The sequence below is a fragment of the Alligator mississippiensis genome, chromosome 10, assembly GCF_030867095.1.
Source record: "Alligator mississippiensis isolate rAllMis1 chromosome 10, rAllMis1, whole genome shotgun sequence".
Taxonomy (NCBI): Eukaryota; Metazoa; Chordata; order Crocodylia; family Alligatoridae; genus Alligator; species Alligator mississippiensis.
Window position 1 is genome coordinate 25,571,613 of NC_081833.1, and position 27,919 is coordinate 25,599,531.

The window sequence follows — 27,919 nt, forward strand, 5'->3', positions numbered from 1 at the left end:
ACATGAACCAGGTAAGTCAAGAGTTCAGGAGAGGTGGACCCCCTTGCAAACATCAATATGTGGCATCCTACCCTCATCTCCAAGTTAAATGAGAATATACTCTAAAGGAGTTAATGATGCTTCAGGCTTTAAAAGGAGAATTTAAAATGAGGGTTTACCACTGATTGCAATGGGAATAGAGTTATGTCAACACCACATGAGTGGTTTTGGAAATCTTACCCCTACCTTCTCCTCAGACTTAGTGTTGTACCTAACATTGGATGCAACTCCTTGGGATTAACTGATGGGGATTGATGACCCACCCACTGACTCCCAGCCACAGCTGCATAGAAGACATTTATTCCTGATTTAGAAGAGTTTAAGTAGAGATGAGGTGATACTATTATTGTTGTTGTTATCTGAGAATGTGCATGGTGCTGCATAGGACTCAAACGTTTGAGGTTCTGGTCTCAAAGCTTTACAGTCCAAAGAGATAAATGCACACCTGGGGAGATTCCACTGAGAAATCCAGAGGTGGTAAGAGTTAGTGACTGCTAATTTAGGAGGCTGTTTTTAATCATTTGAGACACAGAAGTACATAAAATGCTTTGGTTTCAACTGTTGAAGCCTCTTGTGCAATAAGCTTTCAAATGAGAATGACTTTGCTCTTCTCCAGTGTCACGTGTTCAACAGTCTCAAAGGACTTCACAAAGGAAAGGTTGTACAAAAGCTGTTGATCAGTTTCACAACATATCCTTTCTGAATCCTACCTAAGCAGGAAAGAACCGAGTGCTTACAGTCCTGGTTGTAACTCTGTCCTGGAGTCAAGTGCTCCAAGTGTTTTAAAACAGAGGTTGGCAACCTTTCACTAACAATGGGCTGAATTAAGAGGGGTCCAGAGGCAGGGGTTGATAGAGCCAAGCACTAGATGGTGCATTCTCGTGCAAACATATTTGGCAGACCTAATAAAGTCTCTTTGCAGGTCAGATCCACAATTGTAGGTCTTGGTCATAACTAATTACAATAGTATTCACAGGCCTAGATTTTCAAAAGTGCTTAAGAAATGTTAGGGGTCCCACTCATGAAACTTCTTATAGGGCCTGGTTTTCAGACAGTAGGTGTTCAAAACTGAAAATCTCAAGGTGGGATCCCAAAACTTTGAAGCCTCCAGTGTCATTTTTAAAAAATGAGCAGTGGGTAGCAGTGAGCAGTGCATATAATGTGCCCATGGTTTCTGGATGCAAGGACGCCATGTGTAAATAAACATGCCAGTGCAATATAAAATATATTTATTAGTATATTTTGATAAATATAATTCCTATATCACTAACCTATCCGTATATATAAACTAAAAACAGTAAAAGTGGAAGCTTTTCTCATCTTCCTTAGGTGAGAAAAGCTTCCACTTTTACTGTTTTTAGTTTATATATACTTATATATAAATAAGTATAATTACATCACCAGTTCAGTGATGTAATTTGAGACAGGAACTGGAGGTCAGCTTTTGAATGCGTGTAAGAGATGGATCATGTTGAGAATTGTAAGGTAAGTGCAAGTGATGCTTTGGGGGAACATTGTAGCTTAATTACAACTAGACATTCATCTAGGAAAGCCCCCCAAACTCTGATCACTTCCTGCTTCTTTCAGCATCACTGTCATAGCAAAACTGATACCACTTGGTTAGGGAATGAATGGAACAGTAAGTAGTGAGTTTTAACTCTTGTACATTCATTTTTTAGGTATGTATTTAAGTTGGTAAATATCATCAGCCAGAGGTATTATAACAATAATTGTAGTGGCGACAAAATATAATGGAAGGATCTGGCACGCCTGGTTTTATGGATATTAGGGTGCTCAAGTTGAACCTGGTCAGGAACATAGCTTTAATTTCCAAAGCTTCATACTATAGAAGTACCTAACAGTGAAGTTTAGTATAACCTGCTCCTTTACAAGTTAGTATTGTCTTGTTTCTCCATCACTTCACACATGAAATCCCATTTGGGCAACAAGTTGAGAGCCAGGGAATAGTTGGATTTCCTTGAGTTGTTTTTGCAGATAATTAACTGCATGCCCCCTCTACTGAGGCTTGTCCTGGTTCTGCAGAAGGAAAGGAGGCTGAGGATAATGGTGCAGATGTTATTCATGTAAATGCATGGGGAACAAATGGATGGAATGGATATCTGTACAGTAAATGTTACTATTGCCACATTGTCATGGGGAAGTGAAATTGGAGGCTACCCACTAAGTGCATTTGTACAGCCCCTAGCACAACTGGGCCCTGGTTCGTGACTAGGCTTCTAAGTATTAAAAGGCTTTGCAGAAACTAAATAGGAGCAAATGGCTTCTTTGCACTGGGTGCTTCAGCCATTTGCTTGGCTGTCTTAGCACTACCCACCAGCATAGCAGTAATTGGGCGAAGCCCCGGAATGGGACAGGACAGCGGCAGTATATGGTAGTGCCTCATGGGGACTCATAAGCAATAGTGGCTCTGAGTGCCAGGAGTGGCACGAGCTGAGCAGAAGTCTGTGAGAAATGTCAGCTAATTAAAACCTGCTTGTATTCTTTACAGAGCACCATTCTTCCAGTAGGGATTCATCCAAATGTACGTCCTGCTGTTCCATCCAACAGATCTGTGTGTTTTCATTTCCTAAATCTGTCGTGATGCTCAGTTCTTAGCAGCAGAACTCATAGTACTTTACGAAGAGGTAAGTGTCACCCTCCTCATTTCACAGATCAGGAAACTGAGACACAGACTTGTCCACAGTCACTCAGCAGGTCAGAGTCAGATTTCAGAATAGAACCCAAGACTCCTGAGTCCACGTCCAGTGCTGTCTGCTGGGTTCTTACTCCTTTGAAGAGGAGGGGAGCAGAGTCCCCTGTGGTGAGGGAAAGAGTGGGGCAGGGGCAGGTGCTGCCAGCTAGGGTGGGGCAGGGCATGGGACAGAGCTGCAAGCAGCTCATCCAGGGGAGTCAGCTCCCACCACTGCGTACATCCTGGGGGGGGGGATGTGCCCCCAGATCTGTGTGGGGCAGGCTGCTCCAGGCTCTTCCTGGTGGGGGCTGGGCTGCACTCGGGGCAGACGGTGGCACTGAGAGGCAGGTACAGGGGGAGGGGGCTGCAGCCACCTCAAACTTTGCTGTAGTCCCTTCCTGAGGTGCATGCAGCAGTGGGAGTCACCCTCCCCTCCCCACACCCCCCGGAACAGCCACAGCTCTGTCCCACCCATGCCCCGCCATGGCTGGGCAGCGTCTGCCCTAGCCCAAGCCCCGCTTCCTCCCTCATCACGGGCTTGATGTGCCCCCACCCCCATGCTCCGTCCCTCTTCCCTCCTCCCTCCCCTTCCACCACAACAGATTTACCAGCTGGATGCAGTTCTCCAAGCTGCCGAACTATGCTCCTTGCCATCTACATTCTGCACTGCAGCCCCACACATGCATGAGGCATTTATCAGCCACATCAGGCCAATTTCCAATACAGTCAATTTCCATTATATCAGTGCCAATCCGATATCGGACCTACGTGAAACATTTCTCTCTCAAAGGGCTTACTCCTAGCCTGGTCTGCAGTGAGCTGGCTGCCCACCAGCTGTTGCTTTTCAGCACCTCCACTGCCTTAGGACAGCCCAGAGATGCATTATTTCTTTAATGCTGTTCTCCTATGCAGATGGTTGCTAGGCTTGCTGAAGAGGAGGGGTGGCGGCAGCAGGTAATCATGAAAGGCTAGGATGGAAAGGGCTCTGTGTTATCATGTCTATAAGACCATCTCTCTGTTGAGGTGTAGGCCATCTAGCTAGGTCTGTTCATGGTCCTTATCACATTAATATCCAGGTGGACTTGTCCTCCCAGTGTTCCTATGGGCTAGATCTTTATGAAGTACAGAGTTGATTAATAGTGTGCGAGTGAACCTCATACAGGTAGCCTATGATTTAGCTGGGAATTGAACCCAGTCTGAGCCCATTGTTCTGTCTGATGGCCCTTCCTTCCTACAGCATTGTCACTACCAAAGAAGGTACCTTTTACCCAATTATTAAACCAATTACTGGGTTATATGGGGCAAACTCATTTAAATTCCTCAAGGAAGAGCACCAAATAGTATAACACCAACTCCCAATAACTTTGTGCTCCTTTGAGCTCACCATACTAACTGTAGAGCAGATCAGATCCTGATTGGGTTTGTGAACCTACTACCCCTTGGGTCAGAACACCAGTCTGTCCTGACACTCCTGTTTCCTGTCTGTCTACAGAGCCAGAGGATCAAACTCTTTTGGTCATGCAGCACCGCAATGTGCTTTATCATCACAAGCATCCAGAACTGAAGAGTCCAGCCAATCCAGAAGTGAAAGCAGAACTGGGCAAAACAAACACAACCATAAAGGACAAGAGTGAATTTGCCTAGCTCTGCCTTTCTGGCAGCAAATGGGGAAAAGATTGGGCCACTGAGAGGATGTCTGCTCCTCGTGCCAGTTCAGAGGGGTTCAAGCATTTCTTAAGCATGTATTCTCAGACTGGGGGTGAGTTAGAATCTGAAAAATCTCCCTGGGTCTCAAAAAGGCATGTTTCTTTCTCATTCCAGAAAGAATGCAGATAGAGAGAGCAGGAGAATTTTTTTCCCCCTCCTATTTTACTGAAGAATTTTTTTTTACCAATTTTTTTGTCGCTAGGAATCATCCAGGCTTGTCCAGACAATGCGAGGGCAGAGAATTATGCAGAGAAGATAATTTCTATGGGACACATGCATTCTCACTTGTCATCTGTCTGCAGAGGGAGGGAAGAGGGGGAGAGAGAGAGAAAAATCTAGTGAGAAATGTAATGATGAGAGCAAGAGCTGAACCACATCAGTCAGTAGCAAACTCACTTGTGGGGAGGTTTTTTTCTGGAGGATGACATACCTCTAGGAAAGTATTGGATGCATTGAGTTTGCCAGTCTCAGCTGAAAGGCTGTGTGAGACCTATATACAAATCTCTGTACCCTATCACTTTGGTATCTGAGTGCCATGCTGGTGAATGGTGTCATAAAGATGCAATAGAGACTTCAACAGACTTGGTTTCTTCTTGAGAAGCAGACTCAGCTGAGATCAGTCAGAAGGAAAGGCACCTGTGATGGCTGACTAGGTATAGAATCAAGCATCTCCACAGCACTTAATTCATAGCCTGGTGCAGCTTGAACCAAAGTTAGCAGACACCCAGCTAACTCTCAGATCAACATGGTGGAGAGTTACCAGAGGAGTCCCTCAGGGCTCGGTACTCAGGCAACAAAAGAGTACTCGGTACTCTTCATCTTCATCAATGATCTGGATTTGGGAATCAGATGTGAACTGGCCAAGTTCGTGGATGATACCAAATTATGAGGGAGGGCGGTCACACTGCAGGACAAGCTGGGGATACAGGCCGATTTGGACACACTCTCAAGGTGGACTGACCAAAACCTGATGGCCTTCAATGCTGAAAAGTGCAAGGTGCTGCACCTCGGTGGGAAGAACCCCCAGTATACTTACAGGCTCAGCAGTGCTACGCTCGCTAGCACCACAACCAAAAGGGACTTGGGGGTCTTGATTGACTACAAGCTGAATACGAGCCACCAATGTGATGCTGTGGCTGGCAAACCTAACCAAATTGGTGTGCATCCACCAATGCATCTCAAGCAAAACCAGGGAAGTCACCCTCCCACTTTACTCAGCCCTGGTGAGACAGTAGCTGGAGTACTGTGTCCAGTAGTGGGCTCTCACTTCAGGAAGGATGTGGAGAAGCTTGAGAGAGTCCAGAGGAGAGCCACTTGGCTGATCCAAGGCCTGAAGGGAAGGCCATACGAGGAGAGGCTGAGGGACTTGGGACTCTTCAGTCTGAAGAAGAGAAGGCTCAGGAGGGACTTGGTGGCAACCTACAATTACGTAAGAGGGGTACATCAGCACCTGGGAGAACAGCTGTTCTCCAGAGCTCCCTAACGGATAACAAGGTTTAAGGGCCATAAACTCCAGGAAGGCTGATTTAGACTGGATATCAGAAAAAAGTTCTTTACAGTGCGTGTTTCCAGGTTCTGGAATAAACTCCCCCTGGAGGTGGTGCAAGCACCTACTCTGTACTCCTTCAAAAACAGGTGGATTTATTTCTTGCTGTGGTCACTCGATCCCAGTTGACTTCCCGCCTATGTGGGGGGGGGGCTGGACCTGATTCGTAGATTCATAGATGTTAGGGTCGGAAGGGACCTCAATAGATCATCAAGTCCGACCCCCTGCATAGGCAGAAAAGAGTGCTGGGTCTAGATGACCCCAGCTAGATGCTTATCTAACCTCCTCTTGAAGACCCCCAGGGTAGGGGAGAGCATCACCTCCCTTGGGAGCCCGTTCCAGACCTTGGCCACTCTAACTGTGAAGAAATTCTTCCTAATGTCCAGTCTAAATCTGCTCTCTGCTAGCTTGTGGCCATTATTTCTTGTAACCCCCGGGGGCGCCTTGGTGAATAAAACCTCATCAATTCCCTTCTGTGCCCCCATGATGAACTTATAGGCAGCCACAAGGTCGCCTCTCAACCTTCTCTTGTGGAGGCTGAAAAGGTCCAGTTTCTCTAGTCTCTCCTCGTAGGGCTTGGTCTGCAGGCCCTTAACTATGCGAGTGGCCCTTCTCTGGACTCTCTCCAGGTTATCCGCATCCCTCTTGAAGTGCGGTGCCCAGAATTGCGCACAGTACTCCAACTGTGGTCTGACCAGCACCTGATAGAGGGGAAGTATCACCTCCTTGGATCTATTCATCATGCATCTGCTGATGCACGATAAAGTGCCATTGGCTTTTCTGATGGCTTTGTCACACTGCCGACTCATGTTCATCTTGGAGTCCACTAGGACTCCAAGATCCCTTTCCACTTCCGTGCCACCCAGCAGGTCATTCCCTAGGCTGTAGGTGTGCCGGACATTTTTCCTCCCTAGGTGCAGCACTTTGCATTTCTCCTTGTTGAACTGCATTCTGTTGTTTTCTGCCCACTTGTCTAACCTGTCCAGGTCAGCTTGCAGCTGTTCCCTGCCCTCCGGCGTGTCCACTTCTCCCCATAGCTTTGTGTCATCTGCAAACTTGGACAGAGTACACTTCACTCCCTCATCCAAGTCGCTGATGAAGACATTAAAGAGTATCGGTCCAAGGACCGAGCCCTGCAGGACCCCACTGCCCACACCCTTCCAGGTCGAAACCGACCCGTCCACCACGACTCTCTGGGTGCGACCCTCCAGCGACTTCGCCACCCACCGGACTGTGTAGTCATCCAAGTCGCAGCCTCTTAACTTGTTCACCAGTATGGGGTGGGATACCGTATCAAAGGCCTTCCTGAAGTCTAAGTATATGACATCCACCCCTCCTCCTGTGTCCAGGCATTTTGTAACCTGGTCATAAAAAGAGACTAGATTAGTCAGGCACGATCTGCCTGCTACGAACCCGTGCTGGTTTCCCCTCAGCATAATTTGTCCTGCTGGGCTCTCGCAAATGTGAGCCTTGATCATTTTTTCAAAGATTTTGCCAAGGATGGAGGTGAGACTGACTGGCCTATAGTTGCCCGGGTCCTCCTTCCTCCCCTTCTTGAAAAGATGATCTCATGAGGTCCCTTCCAGCCCCTAATGTCTATGAAATCTCAATGAGTGGTACCCTAGTGCTGGAGCTGTCTTGTGGGTTTCAGTGGAGCCACCTAAGAGATTGGACTCTTGGTCTAATTTGGTTTTGAAGTCACAGTCTCTTTTCCTTTTTTTAACAGCACAGAATCTGGCACAATAAGAGGGAAACTCCATGTCTAGGGCCTGGTTTAAATCAGGGGCCCATCTCGCAGTGTGGCAGTTCCTTTAATCTTGGAGTTCCGTGTGTGTGTGTGTGTGTGTGTGTGTGTGTGTGTGTGTGTGTGTGTGTGTGTGTGTGTGTGTGTGTGTGTGTGACCCCCGTCCCATCCCCTGCCTCCCCGCTGCTGGTTGGTAGAGGGACCCTGTGGCCTTGCTGCTTGCTCCTGATGGCCAGGAGGTGAAAACTGTTGTTTTAAGTATGCTGCTGACCAGACGAGGCAAAAACTGCAGCATATTTAAACCCATGGTTTTCACCTCCTGGCCATCAGGAGCGAACAGCAGGGCACCTCTGCCAATCAGCAGTGGGAGGCATGTAGGGAGAAACTCCAAGATTAAAGGAGCCATCGTGCTTCAATCTGGGCCCACAATTTAAACGAGGCCCTATCTATGTCCCTCTTAAGTTAGAAAATGTTTTAACCTCTTGCTTTGGGCCCTCAGTGTCCTAAGACCTGGCTCTCAGCAAGATGGCTACCTGGAGTCTCACAAATACCAGTCACAATTGTAAGCATATCACTGACAGTTCACTGAGGCTACAGCTTTCGAGTGTGTCACGTGTCCAGCTGCGAGTCTGAACAATGGACCATAAACAATGTTCCTTTGATCCTATGGGAGGAAAAGAAGGAGAGACAGAAGGTCTAGTGCTTAGGAACCAAGGAAGCTGCGTTCAAAGTCTTGTCCTGCCGTAGACTTCCTGGATGGCCTTGGTCATATCACTTAACCTCTCTGTGCCTCCGACTGTAGAAGATCTCCCAGCAGTTACTTCAATCCCAGCCTCACTGTGCAGGAGTTTCAAAGTGGGGAAGGTTCATGCAGGAGCAGTCGCTGGGGAGGGAGCTGTAGGCTATTTTCATCTTAATACTTAGCACTCGTAATATTCCTCGTGATGATCTCAGAACTGTGTCTGGGCAGAGGGGTTCAAGTCCAAAAAGCAAGTGTCCAAGACCAGTAGCTGGTCTAGTAAGTGCACAACAGAGTTCTGGAAGTCCTCCTCACTTTGATAAATCAGTGACCAAGACAGTCAGCATTAAAGTGGAGAACAACATTCCTCAAGTGACTTCACAGTGCTCCAAAGCCAGAACAGGCCAGGTCCCCTGGCTAGCCACAAGTGAATGTGGATCTCTGCCAAGATCTAAATTCTCAGGTGTTCTGAGCTGGAGCCTTGGTTTGTGATGCCAGGCAGCTGACGAGAATAACAACAGGGAGTTTTCTTCTCTCCCTGTAACTCTAATTGCTGAGTGTGGAGCTCCTCTCAACAAAGAGAACAGAGGTATATAAAACTGGAGGGGGCCTCGTAGGACACCAGTTTCAGTCTCCAGCATCTACCACCAACCTTTTACTCTAAGAGACTTATTTATCATCCATTCCAACTTCTCACAGCCCAACCACAGAACACATTACAAACCAGCAATATTCTACAAGACACAGGTAAAACATGGCAAGCAAGAACATTGCCAGTGCCCTACCAGTGCAGTGGTAGAAAAGTCACTGGGTAATACATGCTCAGAAGATCCCCAGGGAGAAAATCATGCCTCTCAGGCATGCTAAACAGCAGACTTAAGTGCATTGTTTCCTCAATAGTCAGTTGGGCTAGTTCTGCAGTTTTGGTGTCCACCTGAATTTCACTGCTGTGGCTTCCCAGTGATGATATCAGCCATAAAGCATATTGGCTAACGTGCTGTCCTGTCAGCACAGCTTTTGAACTGGTGTCTGAGCTGTCTCCCTTCTCTGAGCACCTCAGCACTTCTGTATGTCAGAGGCTAGTATCCCCATGTGGAGAAAGTGATTGTGCTCTGTATGGGGCTGGCTTCTGTTTCCATTGGTCTTTGCAGAAGGTGGACTTGTAGCCCCCCATGAAGTCTCCCCAGGGATGCTCTGGTGGCTCTTGCAGGCTGGGGAAGTGCAGAGCTCACAGGCAAAATGGCTTGGCAATTACAGTCCGTAGCACTTCATAAAACCCTCTGCTCCAGTTATGCTGCAACTCCTGTGTAACTAAGAAGTAATTAGTGCCGCTTTCTATAGCGAGTAAAACCCAAATGTCAAACAATAGCAAAGCTATTAAGTCCTGTTTTTACAGCACATTTGAAGCTGAACTCTGTGTGTGTCTCCTCTCCACCGGTGTGGTGGAGTTCCCTTTGGCTACAGACCATTGCAGGAAGAGCCTGTGATTTTTAAACTGACTGAACTATACAGCTACCACCCTGCTCTGGAGGGGGCCAGCTTTCATCTGGACACTTCTCCATTTCTCTTCACTGCCCCTTTGCTATCCAGCAGGGCTCCCCTCTGTGTGAAGCTGGGGAGCATACACTTGTGTCTGTCTCCATGTATAGTGACTGATGCCCCACCTCCCTTCCATACGCACACGTTTGCTCCAGTATCTGTGTGTAACTTGCCACAGTGAGCTTGCCACAGTCCCACAGCTGGCACTTCTTTCCACAGTGGCACAGGGAAAGTGTTTGCAGCCAAAGCCCCGCCACCAACAAACACCAGTGAAGCCCCATGTCTGTGGACTGGATCCAATGTCTCTGCAAGCCAGATCCAACCCACAGGCCTGAGGTTGCCAATTCTTGTCTTGGGTCATTTCTGTTTCAGATAAGAGGTAAAACTGAGGTCCTCACTTCATGTACTCACTAATGATCTCATTGCTTTCTTCATAAAACTTAGCATTGTGGTCAGAGCCCAGCTTAAATATATGTGCCATATTTTCCCTGTGGTTTCATTCTGCTAAGGTAATTTCCTTTACCTTCCTGTGGTTAAGCCTCTGTTTTATAATGCTATATTCCACCACAGAAGAAGCCTCATTTCAGCATGGGAGTTAAATGGTTTGTGTATATAATCAGGCAGGGTTCTTTAGATAGATGTGATATCATTTATTATACCAACTCAAAAGTTGGAAAAAAGTTATTTGCAAGCTTTTGGGTACAAACACCCTGCATCAGGCATAGGGGGACTCTGCTGATGTTGTGTTCTCCAAGGTAGAAAAGAAACTAATTTACAACAGGCACAAACCTGTGTATAGAACCTGCGTTCAGCACCCACTTTAAAAAGGATCCAGAGGTGCTTTTGAATAGAAGCTGTGTTTTCATGCATGCTAGCCATCAAGAGTGTATGGTCTTGTTTGTAGACGCATTTGAAAACACATGCATTACTTGGATTTCTATCCTCTGATTGTTGAAAGCAGTGCACCCACTATACAGACGGAGTAATAAGGAACAGAGATGCTAGATGAATATTCTCTGAAAATCAAGTCACTCGCTTGGATTTATTGGCCTAACTTATTTGCCAGAGTTTGAAAATATGTGCCTAAATGAATTGCTCAACATCACATGAGCCAAAGATAGTTCTGAACTAGAACTTGCAAGTCCTGATTGCTAGTCATTAGCCATGAGCACACACTCTTAAGCAAGACTTTTAAACAACACTTACCAGTTTCTTATTAGTTTTGATCTGGCCAGCACGGGTAGGAACAGCAGTGGTGTAGAAGTACAGACTTAAGCACAGACTGGCAACCTGAGTATGTACCTAGGGTCTCCAGAGGACTTGTGCAGCCTGTGCAGTACTAACTTGGGGTCTAATCAGATTCTTTTTTGACTCTGGAACATTTGATTGTGTTAGGGATCTTTTGCCCCCCATGCATCCAGGTCAGACATTGCACATGTCTCCATAAGCAAAGGCTGCTTTGGTTGGTTTTGTGCTGTTTGTTGGTGTCCGTGTCACTGGGTAAGAGCTGAAGACGGCACTTATTAGCCTGCTCTGGCTACTCCAATTAACCAGCAGCTGAGCCACTGCTCCACAGCTCCCAAGACAAACCCAACCCCACCTTCACACAGAAGGGAGGTAACGGCACCGTGTAAAACCCTAGTCTGTTACCAAGGCAGCGGCTATGGTATCTCAGAGGCAGACATGAATTATGGCCGAAACATATGCCCCAAGGCTTTCTCCATAAAGCCCAGCCTGCAGTGAATGGGATCTGGGAGTGGGGCGTCGGCGGCAGCCGTAAATCGCCCTTGGAGCTGGCACACAGAGATGAGGCACGACTCTGTCCTCCCCGCCAAGGGGGGGAGGAGGGGGCAGTCGTGGAGATGGTGTGTGCTTGATGGGGGTGATGGTGCTGCATATCTTCAGGCTGCCAGGATGCACTCATGTGGAGTCAGCAGGCAGTGCTGCATACTGAGCAGAGGGGAGAGTTGACCTTGGACCTGTGCCTGCCTGCTGAATGTTATTCCCTGCCTCCCCTCCACTGTTCTCCAGCCTCCTTTTTTTTTCCTTCCCTTGCTCTGTATTTTTCTTCTGCTCTTTCCTTTTCCTTGCAAGCTTTTAGTAGAAAAACACTAATGCTTTGCCCAATTCCAGCAGAACACTACAGAAATCCTTCTCTCCGCCAAGCTACACCAGGAACTCAATGGGATTAAATGGTGCTATTGGATATTAGGTTTGTTTTTTAACCTGAAAGTGGAAACCCTCCATCCTGTAAACAAAGCTTGGCCAACCTGTGACATGTGCACCCCAACTGGCACACGCAGTCTCTGTGCGTGGCATGCGGCAGATCAGGGAGGGGGCAGGCAGCAAGGTGGTAGGGCAGGGACCAGAAAGCACAGCAGGAAATCAGGCAGGGAGAAGAAAGATTGGTCAGTGGAAGGGGACCAGTATGGCATTCGTTGAGGGTGCTGGGCTAATTTGTGGCACACCTGCCAAAAGGCTGGCAGCCACTGCTATGAACTGTCTAAACTTTCTGCCTCACAGGAACACTGCTCCAGAAAGTATTTCAGCTTCAAAGGTGAAGTGTCTCTGAGGCAAAGAGGGTCTAGTGGATAAGGCACGAGGCAGGGATTCTGGATACATGGATTCCATTCCTGGCTCTGCCACTGAGCTGTTGTGTAACCTCAGGCAAGTCATTTCTGCCTCTCCCCTTTTTTCTGCTTAGATTACAGGCTTTTTGGAGCAAAGAGATCTGTTCCAGTGTGCGTCTGTACAATATATATCACAATGAGGCCCTGATCTTGGAGTGGAGGGGGTAAGTATTAGACGTTATTATAATGCAAACAAACACATACAAAGGAAAATGGGTTATGAGAAATATAAAACAAATGGTTTTATGGCATCTAGGATGAAAATGTGCATCCAGATATTGGGGAGGAGAAGCCTTAGTGTCGTATTGGCCACGGACAGAGTTGTCCAGCTTCTTTGGGCTGTGCACTGTGGGCTGAAGGCCACACCACCCCTAAGGGTAATGATTGGAAACAAAAACTAGAGGAAGAAGGGGACATCCCAGAGACCTTGGTGGTCCAGGGCAGGAGGAAGAGATGGTGACAACAGCAGCTGCCAGGACAGGGAATGGAAGGGAGATGGCAACGGCCTGGAGGATGAGAGCCCAGACCTGCATGGGAATTGCATTGTGCTGAGGGGGTAAAAGTGCTGAGAGCCAATAGATCACGAGTTAGCCACTCTCGGGCTGCATGGGGCTTGTGGGCTGCCAGTTGGACAACCCTGGCCTAGGGCAAGCAGGGCGTGAGCCTGACTGAGAATTGTTAGTTGAGGCCTTCTTTGGTAGCTCTTGCTCACATCAGGGCACCTCCAATGACTTGCCTTAGTTCAAGTGCAAGGGAAAAGGTGGGGTGAGACTAGGCTGCTTCATTGCCAGGGCCAAATTAACTCTTTAGTGGGCCCTAGGCAAACAAACTTGTGGGCCCTGGGCTGGTTGAGACCCCCTTCCCACCCTGGCACTGCTAAGAAGCAGCTGTCATCGCAGCAAGACCAGCGGAGGGGAGGGGAGGGGAGGAGAAGGGAAGGGGGGCTGGTGGGGTCATTCATGCCACCACCTCAGAGGAAAGGACTGGGGCCCCCCACAGCTCAGGGCCCTAGGCATGTGCCTAGTTTGCCTATGTGTTAGTCTGGCCCTGTTCATTGCCTCAATGAAATGCAAAGCAATAAGCACATGTATACACAATATAGTGTAAAATGAAGCATGCTTGGTTATGTTGGTGTAAGGCTGGCTGGAACCCCACCAAAGTCTGTGAGTAAGGCTGGTGCTGAAGTGCTAGAAGAATTAAAGCATAATTTAGGTTTTAAAAATTAAAACTGTAATAATCTTAAGTGTTGTGACTGCCTCAGCAAGAGACATTACTTCTAATCAAGGGGTTTTATCTTGACAAGGTCCCTTTTGAATTCATCTAGGATTAAACAAACTGTGGCTACTTTAAAAATGATCCATGATTCAGAACAGAGCCTTAGTTCAGTGTGTATATGGGGAGGGAGGGGAGGGTAATGCATGGGTACGTGTTGGAAATAGTGGCCGTAAATGGCAATTCCCCATGTAACTTTTCTTCACAATCTGACTACTGGCTTCATCTTGGTGGTCTTCAAACTCCAGGGAACACCTCCTTCCCCACAGTAATGTTAGAGCAGGTTGAAGAAGGATTAAAAAGCCAAGTGTTATTGGCAAGACAGAATATGACTTTGTCTTGAAAGGGGATCAGGATTTCTGTTGACTTTAGAGAGGCCATGAACAGGCTCCCACTGACTTTAATGGGCTTTGGATGAGACCAGTGGTGCTCAACCTCCAGCTGGTAGGCCAAATCCAACCCATGGGGCCATGTCATCCAGCCCATGGGGCTCCCCACAGTTGCATCCATTTTCCCATGGGGGTGCTGTTGCAGCATTAATTGCTGTAGCTCCCCTGCTGCCAAATTCCCAGGCCCATGGGGAGCCCTGTGGACCAGATGACACAACCCCAGATTACATGGGCAAGCAAGGTCACTTCATGGGTGGATCCAGCACATGGGGTTGGGTCAGCGCACCCGTTTACACCTGTGGATTGACCCTGCACAGTGACCCCACACTGAATCTAGCCTGTAGATCGACCCTGGCCATAGAATCTGGCCCATAGACTAGACCTGCAGCATTCATCCAGCCTATGGGGCTGAAAGGTTGAGCCCCACTGGGTTAGACACATTTGTCATTGAGCCCCAAATGTTAGTGTGCAGGGCTCCATGCTTTTGTGCTACTTTAATTGGTAGAGTTGTTTAGTCATTGTTGAAACATTCAGAATTTTGTTGAGAAATAGCCAGGGCTGTTGGTGGAATCCCATCCCTTCCCTTTTTTGACCAACTCTAGTTAACAGATCCTAAAAAATCCACTACCCTGGTGACACTGGGTGATAGGATGGAAGGGCTGGTAGATTGAGAGGGGGAAACAGAGTGAAAGAGCTGTTAGGTTCCTTGCTCTTAGCTTGATAAAAACCCAACACCAGTCATAATGCAAGGCAAAGTTCCAAGAGATGGACCCCAAAATCATTGAAACATTAAACTTAAAGGGCTGTGGGATGGATTTCTTTACTACGGTTACTCATTCTAACACCAGTGCCCTTTCCTTACATCAACGCTGACCAGCTGATAAATGATAGCAGAAGCCTAAGATTTTTCAGGTTGGTTTCCTTGGGAGGAAAAATCACCAGTGCCAAATCTCTAGATGTCACCTATTTGATTTATGCACTTACAAGAGTTCTCGACTCTCAGCCCAATGCCTCGGCCAGTCCCTTTGCCTCAAGGATTGACTGTCTGCTGTCTTGGTCTCTGCTTAAACTCCTTTGCTGCTCACATAGCTCCATCTCTCTCATTATACTGCCCCTACACCAAAGCCTTCTCCAAAACTAACAAGATCAGTCTCCCCAAGGGTCAAAACCTAACCATGTTTTGTTTTGTTTCTTTCTGTTTTTAAAAAAAGGAAATCTGGAAGGTCGTGTGGTAGCATTACTTGGTGGCTCTCAGTATAAGTAGCCCTCCTTGTACTTACTCTTCAATTGTTCTGCATTGCTGGATGGAGAGACTTCTCAATGATAAGAGCCAAGAGCCATCAATTCTGTGTGGAACATAAGCAACATTGGGATGGTAATGTGTGGATGGGCTTTGAAATAAGCAACACTTGAGAGGTAAGATTTAGGGAGCAGCTGGATAGCAGGTATCCTGTAGAGTACCCAGGAGCTCTCACATTGGATACAGACTGAAGGTGCTGAGGTGTCTTGGATGCTGCCTGCCTGAGAGTCTCTGTTCTGAAGAGCTAAGAGTAGGCAAGACTACGATTGGAGGCAAAGAATGAATCATTATCCCATTTTACAGAGTCAGAACCAAGGTCCAGAGAGAAAGTAACTGATTTTGGTCACGTAGGAATTCTGGGATAGACACAGCTATCCTGGGTCCCCCAATAGTGCACAAAGTAGAGTGCTGTCCAGCCTAAAATACAGGATTTTGCCTCCCCTAGAAGGTAAGCTAGAAGGCCCCAGCAGGTGGGCAGCACTGACATTAGAACAAGACACAAAAGGATCAACAATGTGGGAGGCCTTGGTCCTACAGTGACTTCACTGCTTCTTCATATGAGCTTCAGGCTCTGTGTGCACCCATCTATTTCCCTGCACCATCTGTAGAAACAGACTGTTCTGCTCTCTGAAAGCAAAGTCCTCTAGAACAGTGTTTCTCAGCCTGTGGGTCATGACCCAAAAGTGGGTCACAAGAATATATGAAAGGGTCGCAAACAAACCTTAAAAATGGATTCTCCTTTAAAGGTGAAAAATGTGGGAAACTGGCTTTTCCTTTGCAGACTGTCAGAGTTCCAGCCTGCAAGGGGCTGCTTGGGCCTCCCTGCCCCAGCCCACACACCTACCCCCTGCCACACACAGTGGTGGGCTAGGGGTGAGGGACAGTGGATTGGGACTGGCCATTGATGTTTATGAATGGGTCCTAATACAAAAAAGGTTGAGAACCACTGGTCTAGAAATCTAGGCTAATTCAGTGTTAAATCAGACCTATGCAGTTCCCCTTGCACAGCAGAAGTACCATACCTGGACTTCCAATGCTTAGTACCTGGGTTATTAGGCAGCACTCAGGCACTGCATGACTGCATCCTGCATATTTTTGCCAATTTTCCCATCACATGGTCACCCCACCTGCCCTATAATAAACTAAACACAAGCCCATCCAAAACATCCAAACCCTTACATGAGATGTTTGTCTTGGGAGTGACCCCAAGCTGTCTAAGAGGTTTGCCCCAGTCTGCCCTTACAATGCTGCAATTCTGGAGGTTACTATACTCATACAGACATAGATCTCACTTCCTCCCTGCAGGGCCTGGATTCAACAAACAACTTGCTTATGCTTCTCTTCAAACAAGCTGGGCTTTTGTGCATACTAAGGGACCTAATTCCTATTGACTTTGAATGGGGTTTAGGCACCTAGCCCCTCTCCCTTAAGCTGCTTTGTAAACCTGTCACTTATGTGCCTAAGTCCTACAATGGGAAGTGAAATGGGCTGTAAAGTCAAGCAGGTGCGTAAATGCTTTGATGATTCGGGCTCTCAATGAGCCAGCTTTACCTTCAGCCAGATTGCAGGAGGGTAGGACCCCAGGTGAGAAGATGAACTCTTGCCAAATTGATACATTCAGTCTCTTACACGTTACCTCAAGTACCTGGGCATGGGGACCACTTTATAGGCAGAAATACTGTGTTGTAGGTGTGACGGATGTGGGAGATGCCTGTAATATTTTATGAATATTTTATGTTCCATCTGTCTCATTGTTATTGTGTCATTCACAATAGGGTTATGCAGGGTTAATTCCAGCAGGAGTTTCTTGTGCGTCTAGGGAGCAAGATTTTTAGATTGCACTATTTACCAATACTTAAAAAGGACAATGCAGGAGTCATTTCCTTTGAAGTTTACCTCTGACCACTCCGAGGCCAACTGTCTGGCTGGTAACCAGCTTGTAACCTCAGGGGGCCTGGCAACGGGAAATTGGAACAAAGAATATTGGAGTGGCTAAGAACGCAGCCCCAAAGCCCAGGGGAGAGACAACAGGGACTGAGCGGAAACGGACTAAACCCCAGCCTCCGAGTGTGGCGGTATATGTGGTGAGGCAGTCCTGCCTAAATTGTTAGGTAAGATCAGTAAGGCATAGGCCTTTCATTGTGAAGAGAGCTCTGCTTTATTGTTATGCTTTGTTCAAATTAGACAATACTTTTTGTTTTGCTTTGAGTCATCTCCTAGTCACAGCTCCTGAATGAAAAGGCTTGAAGGCTGCTAAACCCAGTGGAGCCTGCTGAGCAATCATGGTTGATACCTAGGAGGGTGAGGCCAAAACCCCGTGGGACCAAGATGGGATTCTACCCTGGGGTTATAGGCAAACAGCCTAATGTTTGAGGGGTGTACAATCGAAGATGCAGGCAGCCCTGGCTCTGTGACAGTGGGACACAAAACTGAATCTACACAATAAATGTAAATCAATCTGGGGCCTAACTGAGCCTTGTGTGAAGTCATACAAAAAATAAGGTTTAATAAATGAAAAACTACCAAACAGTTGGGCAACATCCTTCCACTGGGGGCAGCAGTGTTTAGGGTTTGGTATTGCCCCTCACACCCAAGTAGTCATTAGTCATTTTGGCCTTTGGGTGTTGCTTCTGCTGCTTCCAAGGTGACCTGGGAAGGGCTCCGAGGCAGTCTAACTGCAGTACCATGCAGCGGTTTGGCTCATTATGGCAAAATGGCTTGTACTAAGGAGCTAAGGTTCCCTAACAGCTGGTTCCTAAATGAAGGCTTCAATGGAGAAATAGGAAAGGGTGCCAACAGGAGGGTATTACTGACTGCCCTCAAGCTTCTTTTGAAACAGTGATCTAAGATCTGTTGGAGTACAAGGAATCCATGGTTTTCCTCCTTTCTTCCCAGTATTTCTGTGCACTGCTCCCCCTCCCAGCACACTGTAGTACTGTATCCAACAACCCTGATACCTAGAGTGCTGAACTAAGAGTTGGGAAACTTGAGCCCAGTTCCCAGCTCTGACACTGAACAGCTCAGAGGTCTTGGACTACTCAAGCTAAGTCAATATTGCTCCTGAGGATCAATCCTGAGGCCAGAGAAAGCCCTTACCCACTGATCATCTATACTGGAATCTCATAGAGCAGTGGTCTCCAACCTTTTTAAGTAGATCACCTTTGGCATTTAAAAGCAACCTAAGATCAACCATGCGCCGCCGCCTCCCCCCCACCTAGCAGGTAAGTCTGTGGGGAGGTAAGGGGGGGGCAGGTTGAGGCAGAGGGAGAAAAAATTATTTGGAGGCATGCCTCCACAGCAGGTAAGTCCCAACTGGCCGGGGCCCCACTTACCCCTGCTCCTCCCTCTGCAGCACTGTCCCTCACTGCAGGGCCCTCAATCTAGCCTCCTCCACAGACTGACCTGCTGAGCTGGGGTGCATGCACACGGGCAGTCAGCCCCCCACCCCAGCCTTGGATCGACTCCAAGAGGCTCCAAGATCTACCACAGGAGGCTTTGAGATCTATGGGTGGATGGAGATCCACTGGTTGGTGACCGCTGTCATAGAAGCAGAGTGGACAGATTAGTTCCAAGAAGGACTTTGCTCAAAGCAGCACAAGTTGGACAACTGTGGTGTGTGCAAGGGGAGGGGCATTTGTGTGGTGAAGGATGCCCTCATGATGAACCCCAGATATGCCCTTAACCACTTTGTGCCTCTGCTTCCCTGTGTCTGTCTTGCCAATTTACAGTGTAAACTCTGGGAGTGTCCCTACAGCAGCGAGGACACTGGGGCCTCTGGGCTGTACTATAATGTAAATGAAGCAGTCCATAGAAGTGTATATTTGATTGTGCCTTTGATTCAGCATGTATGCTAGCCCTTGGTGCTCTGTTAGAAGCTCACCATCTCAGTCCTTGCTGCTGGGCCAGCCTGAAGAAGCACCTGTCCCAAATCAATACAGCAGCGCTGGGCTCTGATTAGATACTGGGAAGGGCTGGCAATTTACATAGAAACTAGGCCTCTTGCCATCTCCAGAGAAGATGGTGCAGGAATATCTTGTGATCCATTTCTAGGGCAATAGAATATTGAAGAATATGAACAATACAGGCAAGAAGGCAATGGTTGGTAAATCCAACCCAAAGTGTGTAGAACAGAAGTGGGATGTATGGAAAGTCTTATACCAAGTAACTCCTTTGCAGCCTCTTTCAGTAGGGAGCCACTGGGCCCAAAGCATTTGGCCTTTTCTTATGACCCTCTGCAAATACATCACATAGCTGAGCTTTGCAGTGTTGACTTTTGCCACGCACTGCTTCTCTGAGTGGCAATGCAGGACAGCCTCACCCTGTGCTATGAATCTAGGGGAAGTATTCAGGCTTAGAGGAATGGAGCATCCATCCTTCCAGCAAAGAGGCCCTGCTAGAAGATTTCAGATAAGCAGTGTGAGCAGCATGGGGCTTTGGTTTGGTACTGCAGTGGTAAGGCAAGTTTGCAGGGTAGATGTACATTGCAGAACTTGCAGAGGTTCGTGAAAAGCGTTCTTGGTGTAGGAAGCACCAAGTCAGAGACCCAGGCTGGAGTAGGAGGGGCATTGCATGCTGGATGGACTAAGATATGTTATTTGAGCTGTGTAGGGGCTGAGATAATGGGCTGTGGGTCAGGACTGAGGGGCATCAGCAGAACTGTTGGGGATGGGGTGGTGAGCACAAGACTGGCCTGGCAGGAACCAGGCTCTGGTTTGGGAGAGGGATGTAGGAAACCCAGGACAAGAATAGCCTGGGAGGTTGTTCATTTGACTTGAGGTTTAACAGCAGAGATGTGTGTGAGGGACCTGAGATTGGGACAGGAGGCTGGAATGCAAAAAAAAAATTGGCTCCGGGGTCGGACCCAGAGGGTAGTAATTGATGGAAGTCACTCATCGTGGTGTCCTGTGACCAGTGGGGTCCCCCAGGGCTCTGTCCTTGGACCCATACTGTTCAACATCTTCATTAATGATGTGGACACTGGAGTTAGAAGCGGACTGGCCAAGTTCGCCGATGACACCAAACTTTCAGGCAAAGCATCCACACCAGAAGACAGGCGGGTGATCCAGGCTGACCTGGACAGGCTCAGCAAGTGGGTGGATGAGAATCTGATGGTGTTCAACGCTGATAAATGCAAGGTTCTCCACCTTGGGGAAAAAAAACCCGCAGTATCCTTATAGGCTCGGCAGTGCTATGTTGGTTAGCACTATGGAAGAAAGAGACTTGGGGGTCATCATTGACCACAAGATGAACATGAGTCTGCAATGCGATGCTGCGGCTAGTAAAGCGACCAAAACGCTGGCTTGCATCCATAGATGCTTCTCAAGCAAATCCCGGGACGTCTTTCTCCCCCTGTACTCGGCCTTAGTGAGGCCGCAGCTGGAGTACTGCGTCCAGTTTTGGGCTCCACAATTCAAAAAGGATGTGGAGAAGCTTGAGAGAGTCCAGAGAAGAGCCACACACATGATCAGAGGTCAGGGAAGCAGACCCTACGATGACAGGCTGAGAGCCCTGGGGCTCTTTAGCCTGGAAAAACGCAGGCTCAGGGGTGATCTGATGGCCACCTACAAGTTTATCAGGGGTGACCACCAGTATCTAGGGGAACATTTGTTCACCAGAGCGCCCCAAGGGATGACGAGGACGAATGGTCACAAACTACTACAAGATCGTTTCAGGCTGGACATAAGGAAGAATTTCTTTACTGTCCGAGCCCCCAAGGTCTGGAACAGCCTGCCACCGGAGGTTGTTCAAGCGCCTTCATTGAACACCTTCAAGATGAAACTGGATGCTTATCTTGCTGGGATCCTATGACCCCAGCTGACGTCCTGCCCTTTGGGCGGGGGGCTGGACTCGATGATCTTCCGAGGTCCCTTCCAGCCCTAATGTCTATGAAATCTATGAATGCAGATGGCAATTCCAGTGCATCAGCAGCTATGGTGAGGACACCCTAGGCAGGAAAACAGGAAGTGCTGTGGTATCAAAAATGAAGTGTTGTGACAAAGCGCAACAAAGTGGCACTTTGTACAGTGCTGGGCTGTACTAACGACTTCTTCAGTCCCTTCCCCTTCCCAAGATCTCCCCAGCTCCTGGAAAAAGCAATAATCACAATGGAAAGTTCTCGGGGCAGCTACCCAGCCCCTGGTCCACTCCCATCCATCGCCCCACCAAGGCCCTGGACCTCCTGGTCAACCTCCTCCTGGCTCTAGCCAAGCTTGTCATCTGGCTATCCAGGCGGGAGGCTCTGGCCGGGAAGGCTCCCGGTGACCTCAGGGTGCTTTTCCTTAGTGTCCTTCGTGCACGTCTCCAGGCAGAGCACCGCTGGGCAGTAGCAACCGGCAAGCTACCTCAGTTTGTGAGCCGGTGGGTGCTGCCTGGGGTGCTCTGCTCGGTGTCCCCCCCAGGGAGCACTTGTTTTGGCCCTGTGACCTTGCATGTGCACGCCCTGTTTTCTCTTTTGTTGTCCCCAGATACTCGGTTGGTGTTTTTAAGGCACTGGCCGCCTGAACCCAGTGGCGGCACCTGAATTTTAACCTGCAAAACATCAGGTGGCTCGTCTGGACCTCCATCGCGGATCCAGACGCCATAGAGAAACACCGGCCACCCATCCAGCAGCAGCCCCAAGAACTGTTGCGGTTTCTGCAGGACTTTTTTTAAGGACACCAAAGAGTCCCATCTCTGCCTCCAGGCTTGGGATTTGGCCCCTGGTAACCAGTACAGGAGTCTGTGTGACAAGGACCTAGTGTCCCTGCTTGTTAGACTTGCGATGAGCAGCAGAGAGAGAGATAGCGCAAGGGAAAGGACGTGTCAAATCAATCATATTTAAACAAAAGCCTGTTCGGCCCAAGGGTCCTTTTAAAAGCTGCTTATTTAATTAAAAGTCCCATTTTCCATATTTATGGCCCTTATTCAGTTAAATATTAACCGCCTGGGCCAGGGCTGGTTTATTCTTTGGGAAGAGGAAGTGTGGGGAGGTTCATTATTTCTGCCTGGATTTATCAGATAGCCCAGACACCAGACAGATGGATCAATGAGGGAGCGCACGCTCTCCACATGCACGCTCACTAAAGCTGCTGGGGAGGCGGGAGGGGGCAGGCTGGGAATTTGTTTCCTAAAGCCTAGTGCCCTTTGTTGTGATGGGTCACATCCCAGAACTACTGCATGAGTGGGGAAGAGGGGAATGAGATGTAGCTGGGCAGGATGGGCACTTGGTCCATTATGAATTTCAGAAAGAATAAAACCCCCAAGGGATAAGCAAATGATGGTGCAAGACTGGTACCAGGCTCTGGCTTGTCCCTCTGGTTAGGGAGATGGGGACCAGTTTAAGAGGCCAAGAGGAGCAGAAGATATCCTGAACCAATTTGTTGGGGGAGGCCTATCATAGTGGAGGAGCAAAGAAAAAGGAGGATTCATTGTGGCCCTAGGGGAATGACCTGGTAAGCATTGCATCAGGAAGGGGGTTTGTACTGTGAGTTAACAGCTAAATTGATGGGCACAGATGGCCTGGACAGCCTGCCCTGGAGGGATCTTCAAACACATACCCAGCTGCAGGAGCTGCACCCCTTTGAAACCCAGCCAGAAACCAGGTATTTACCCAGACATTTCTAGTCAGGTACTTGGCTGGATGTTGATTTTGAGATGGGTGGATGCTGGGGAGGCTGAGCTGGTTGCTTTTCTCTTATTCAGGAAGTCTCCCAAGTCGGGGAAGCTGGATCTAATAGCACATTTCCACCCCAGTGTGAAAAGACCAAGGGTGGGGTTAGTGCTGGCCAGCATGTTGCCTTGCTGCTTTGCCAGACCCTCTGACTTAGCTCTCTCCTTGATTCACTTAATTTGCCCAGCTGATTATAATGTTCTGGCGTATGAAGTTTCAGAGTTTCATGGCCATTTTGATAACCATATTCTACTTGATTACTGACTTACAACCAGAGCTGAGTGAAACCGTTTTCTTGCTATACAGAAATTGTTGTGCAAAAAGATGGTCCCCCTCCACTTTATAATGAAACTTTTTGCAAAACAGAAACAGTGACCTGATCCAGAATAGTTTAACAGCCAGGATATTTACTTGGTGAGTAGGTACTCCAAGTTTTTTAAGTCGTCTTTTTCTGAAAAACCTTTCCCCAAGACACTAAAAACTGGTATGTTACTGTGGAAAATGTTGGTTTCATCAAATCAGACTTTTCTAACAACAAAAAAAGTTGTATCAGAAAAGTTCTCTCTCGGGGACCGTGCTAGTGGCACCTGAAATGGGACCATAAATGAGACATTGGACACAGGTGGGCTGGTTGGCCGTAGTAGCTTGCTGACATAAATGTTATATCAGCTCCAACAACGTGCCTCTGTGCACATTCTTTTACAGCATTTGATGAAGTGAGCTGCAGCCCAGGAAAACTTGTGCCAGATGCATACACACTGACTTTGGTCAGTTTATGAGGTGCAAACCTACCCTGCCTTCTTCTAGAAAAGTTCCCAATCAGTGCTCAAAGTGTTTGCCCAGCTGATGTGTTTTTAAAACTCATTTGAGGAAAGCTCAAATCTGGGCAAAGCTCTTCAGAAGAAGAGCCACTGCTAGCAGTCTTAGACCATACCCCATATTTGTGAAAAGGAGGTGAAATGTGGAATAAAAGCCCAGGTCTGTGCTGGGCTTTGAACTTTGTGATGGTGAACTATCACTGGGGTGGAACAAAGCAAAGCCCGAGCAGCTGGTTCCTATTAGCCACTAATTCTTTCAGAGTCTGCTAGGAGTGGGAGGAGACTAAGGACTATGGAAGCTGAGCCCAAATGGCTCTAAGGCTTAGTGAGATAATACTGAAGGAGGCTGGAATACTCATGTGGTGCTAAGGAAAAAAACCCTAGAGAGGGACAGAAGGAGTAATAGTCACCTTAGAGAAAAGGTGTTGAGTTTGGGGAGAGCTGAGCAAAGGCTATGGCCTGCCTGTCTAGGAAATGTTGGAGAACTCATGGAGAAATGGGCTTGAGGCTTTGAGTACAGACAGTGGCAAGCCTAATGCTGAAAACTGCTTTTAGAAAAGGTTCTACCTTCGCTTTGGCTCCCCCCACCTTTGGTGTTCGGCTGAATTGCCTTGGTCTTAGGCAAGAACTTGATGACAGCTGTATTTGAAAAATAGTGACTAATAAGTAACCTTGTAGATTGGTTATAGGAATAGGATTCAGGGGATATCTCTTCTAGTCCTAAGTCCACTGTCAAACCTTGTTTTAGTTGCTTCTCCTTGGTCCTTTTCATTCCTCCCATGAGTGTCTCCCTTGAGTGTACTTGTGTACCTGAATGCAAGTTCTTTGAGGTAGCATCTGCTTCTTACGACCTGTTTGTCTGAGGTCTAGCAGACTGGCAGAGCTCTGGTCATGACAGAGGCCTCTATTGCCAACAGCAAACAACTGTTATTAAAAGTGACTTTGCCTTCAGCTACCACAGTTGCAGTTCACTAAGCTAAGCTTCTGGAGTTTTGTGCCACTTATTCCTTCCCTCATGATAGGAAAGAGAGGGGACTCAGCAGTAATGAATTTGAATGCAGTTCTTTACTGGAGCTGGTGGGTACAGGCCCAGTGACTGTCCTTGACTCTAGTTCCAGGAATGATTGATGGGGCCTGAGCTGCCTAAATATCATCACACAGGGTCTTTCTGAGACCTTGTTTGGATGAAATATGCACCTGGTGGCTTTAATCAGGGTTCATGACTGTTGTGCTAGGTACAGCACGCATGGAACGAAAAGATGCCTGTTATGTTTTTAGAGGCAGGGATGCAGGATTCAGCATGGTTCATAGTTTGGTCTAGTTTGTGCTAAGAGCACAATTCTGAAACTACTTCAGCCAGAAATGCTTTGAACCCAAATTCCAAATCCCATTTCAGATCCAGTTCAAAGGTCAGTGTAGACATGGTTCTTACTAGGAAATAATGTGGTGCTGTAGATGCATACCTTTTAACCTGGTTCATAAGACTGCTTCTGCCTTGGGATAGGGAACAGGGCTGTATGTGTGTTGCCTCTGTCACCTTTGGTGAATCCAAAGGGTTCCTGTTGGTTATTTAGACCATTCCCTTGATTGCTGTGGTTAAGCAGGTATTGTGCACCCAGCTGCAAAGTAACATGGTAGAGCCTTCCTGTTGGACTGAGCAAGCCAAGTCAGTTGGAGAAGACATGGGCCCTCTATGGTAATCAGCATGACTGCTTTTTATATATGGACTTCTGGGGCAGGAGTCATCTTGTGTGCTGTTCATGGGGCTCTGGTCCATCATTATAGCTTCTTCTGCAGTTGTTTTCATCACTCTTTTGCGCCACCCCCCTGCTTGCTTCAACCGTCTCCCTTCCATTTGGGCAAAATGAATAGGTGTGCTTGAGAAATAATGCACAAAGAAGTATGACTGAGAAGCAGGCACTTCTGGTTCTTCCAGATGTCCAGTGGGCTGTGGTTCACTGGCCCACTAAATGCAAATGGTCATTCTGAAGTGTCAGCATTGACTGTTTCTACTAATAGGCAGCACCAAGCACAGTGGTGGGAGATGGTCACCTCGAGGGCAAGGAAATTATCTCAAATTCTATAGGCCAGAGACCTTTTGCTCTAGGCACATCCTAAAAATGCCCCCCAGGGAAAGACTGTCCCTGTGTGAACAAGGGGATGCTTATGTGGAGGATACAATAGCTGCTGTTATCATTCCCCCAGCCAGGAATGGGAACTTACTCCCAGCTCTTGTTGTCCCCTCACCTTTCTCATTTTTTTTTATCTCTTGTACAAGAAGTATGGCAAGCCAAAATCTAAATGTCAGACTGCTCAACAGCATCCCTCAGCACCCTTGTGCTGCCCTGGGATGCTGAGTTACGCAGCCCTGCTTGGAACGACCATCAAGTGATCCTGAGCCGGGGATGACAATGGCGGGTGAAAGTGCCTCTCTTGCTGGCCCATTGTGGGCCGAAAAATCCATGTCTCATTTTCATATCTAGCGAAATAAAATGACACCAGACCACACAGCCGAGCCCCAAAGGGAGACCTGTATGTGCATGTGTAGGGAAGGGGGGGTGGTGTGGGTGGCAGGGCAAGTAATGAAATAGAGCTAGTCATTTTCTCCTGGGACGTAGGGTGGGAATGGTGTTTGGAGGGGGGAGAAGGATAGAAAGAAAACCGCAGGGATGGTGGAGGGAGAGAGAGAGACACCAGGTTATCAGAGAAGTGTGAAGACAATAATGCAATCTGACATTTCTGAAATGAGACCCCCTGGTTGCCCAGGCAACGGCTCACGTGGGAGCAGTTCCCGGGAGACGGCTCCGAGATGTACTATAAATGATGTTTGATTAGAATTTAAATCATTTAGGCGGAGAGAAGATAGGCCTTTTGTCAGCAAGGGGACCTCTGGGGGGTCAGCTGCCGAGCAGCTGGGCTCGAGTGTATTAGCCCCGGCCGCGTGTAACGCTGGGGAAGGGGTGAAGGGTCGTTCAGGAGGTTGATTACTTTTGCCCTCTCCTTCCTATGAGTTTACAGTAACCTTTCCAGCTGGACAAAGTGGGATCTTGAGACCAAAGCAAATACTGTACCAAGGGGAGGGAGTGACTGGAGAAGGGCGGTGTGGTATGGTCTCACTTTGGTAATGTAATGGGATTCTCAAAATCAACTTGAATGGATGTATCAGACTAGATTCCAGCCAGTGTAAAGCAGCAAAGATCCATTGCAATGGTGATTTTATGCCATTGGAGAATTTGGCCCATATTTTTCTGTAGTGGATACCAACATGATCCCTAGATAAAATAACAATAGTATTTCTACATAAAGTTTTCCTCCCTATGAAGTTCTAAGGAGTCAGATGTGCAGCCTACTGTTACCTCACTAGGTATTGCACCTCTTGTGGCAGAGAAGAGACAGGGCTGGGTTCTGTCAAGCTGCTAGACAGAGGCCCTCTTTAAGTCCTGGCCTTGTCACTGAAAGAACAACTAGTTCTGTAGTTGCTTTTGATATTTGTTGCTCAGTGTTTGATCAGCAGGGCATCCTATAAACACCATATTTGCCTCTTCTGAGATGAGCCTCTGGATCAGCAGGCACGTAGGTGGCTGAGCTGGTAGGTGGCTATGCTTTGCAGAAGGCAAGGTCCTCAGGAAAAGTTAAACTTTCCAACAAAGTCTGGAACTCACGCTTGCCAAAACCTTGCTGAATCTGACTCCCTGTAAGGCTGACACAAGCAAAGCATCTAACACGTGTGTGAACGGCCCCTGTCCATATCAACCTGACATTAACTCTGAAGACTAACGAGGGCAGCTGTTAATACTGTTTTCTGTTTTGCTGCTGATCATTTTGATGGCACTGAATGCATCCTATGGACCCCAGC

The 27,919-nt window shown here is 47.8% G+C and overlaps 2 long non-coding RNA genes across 2 annotated transcripts; both read left to right on the forward strand.

The window, feature by feature from the left end:
- The first annotated feature begins 1,355 nt into the window (after nucleotides 1-1,355).
- LOC132243311 (uncharacterized) lies at nucleotides 1,356-5,015 on the forward strand. Its single transcript, XR_002092174.2, has 2 exons — nucleotides 1,356-2,684; nucleotides 4,224-5,015. It is a non-coding gene; the product is annotated as an uncharacterized LOC132243311 (long non-coding RNA).
- A 5,659-nt stretch (nucleotides 5,016-10,674) lies between these two features.
- Nucleotides 10,675-18,124, forward strand: LOC109284640 (uncharacterized). The gene is made up of 3 exons (XR_009455192.1): nucleotides 10,675-12,218; nucleotides 12,711-12,800; nucleotides 15,509-18,124. It is a non-coding gene; the product is annotated as an uncharacterized LOC109284640 (long non-coding RNA).
- The last annotated feature ends 9,795 nt before the right edge of the window (nucleotides 18,125-27,919 follow it).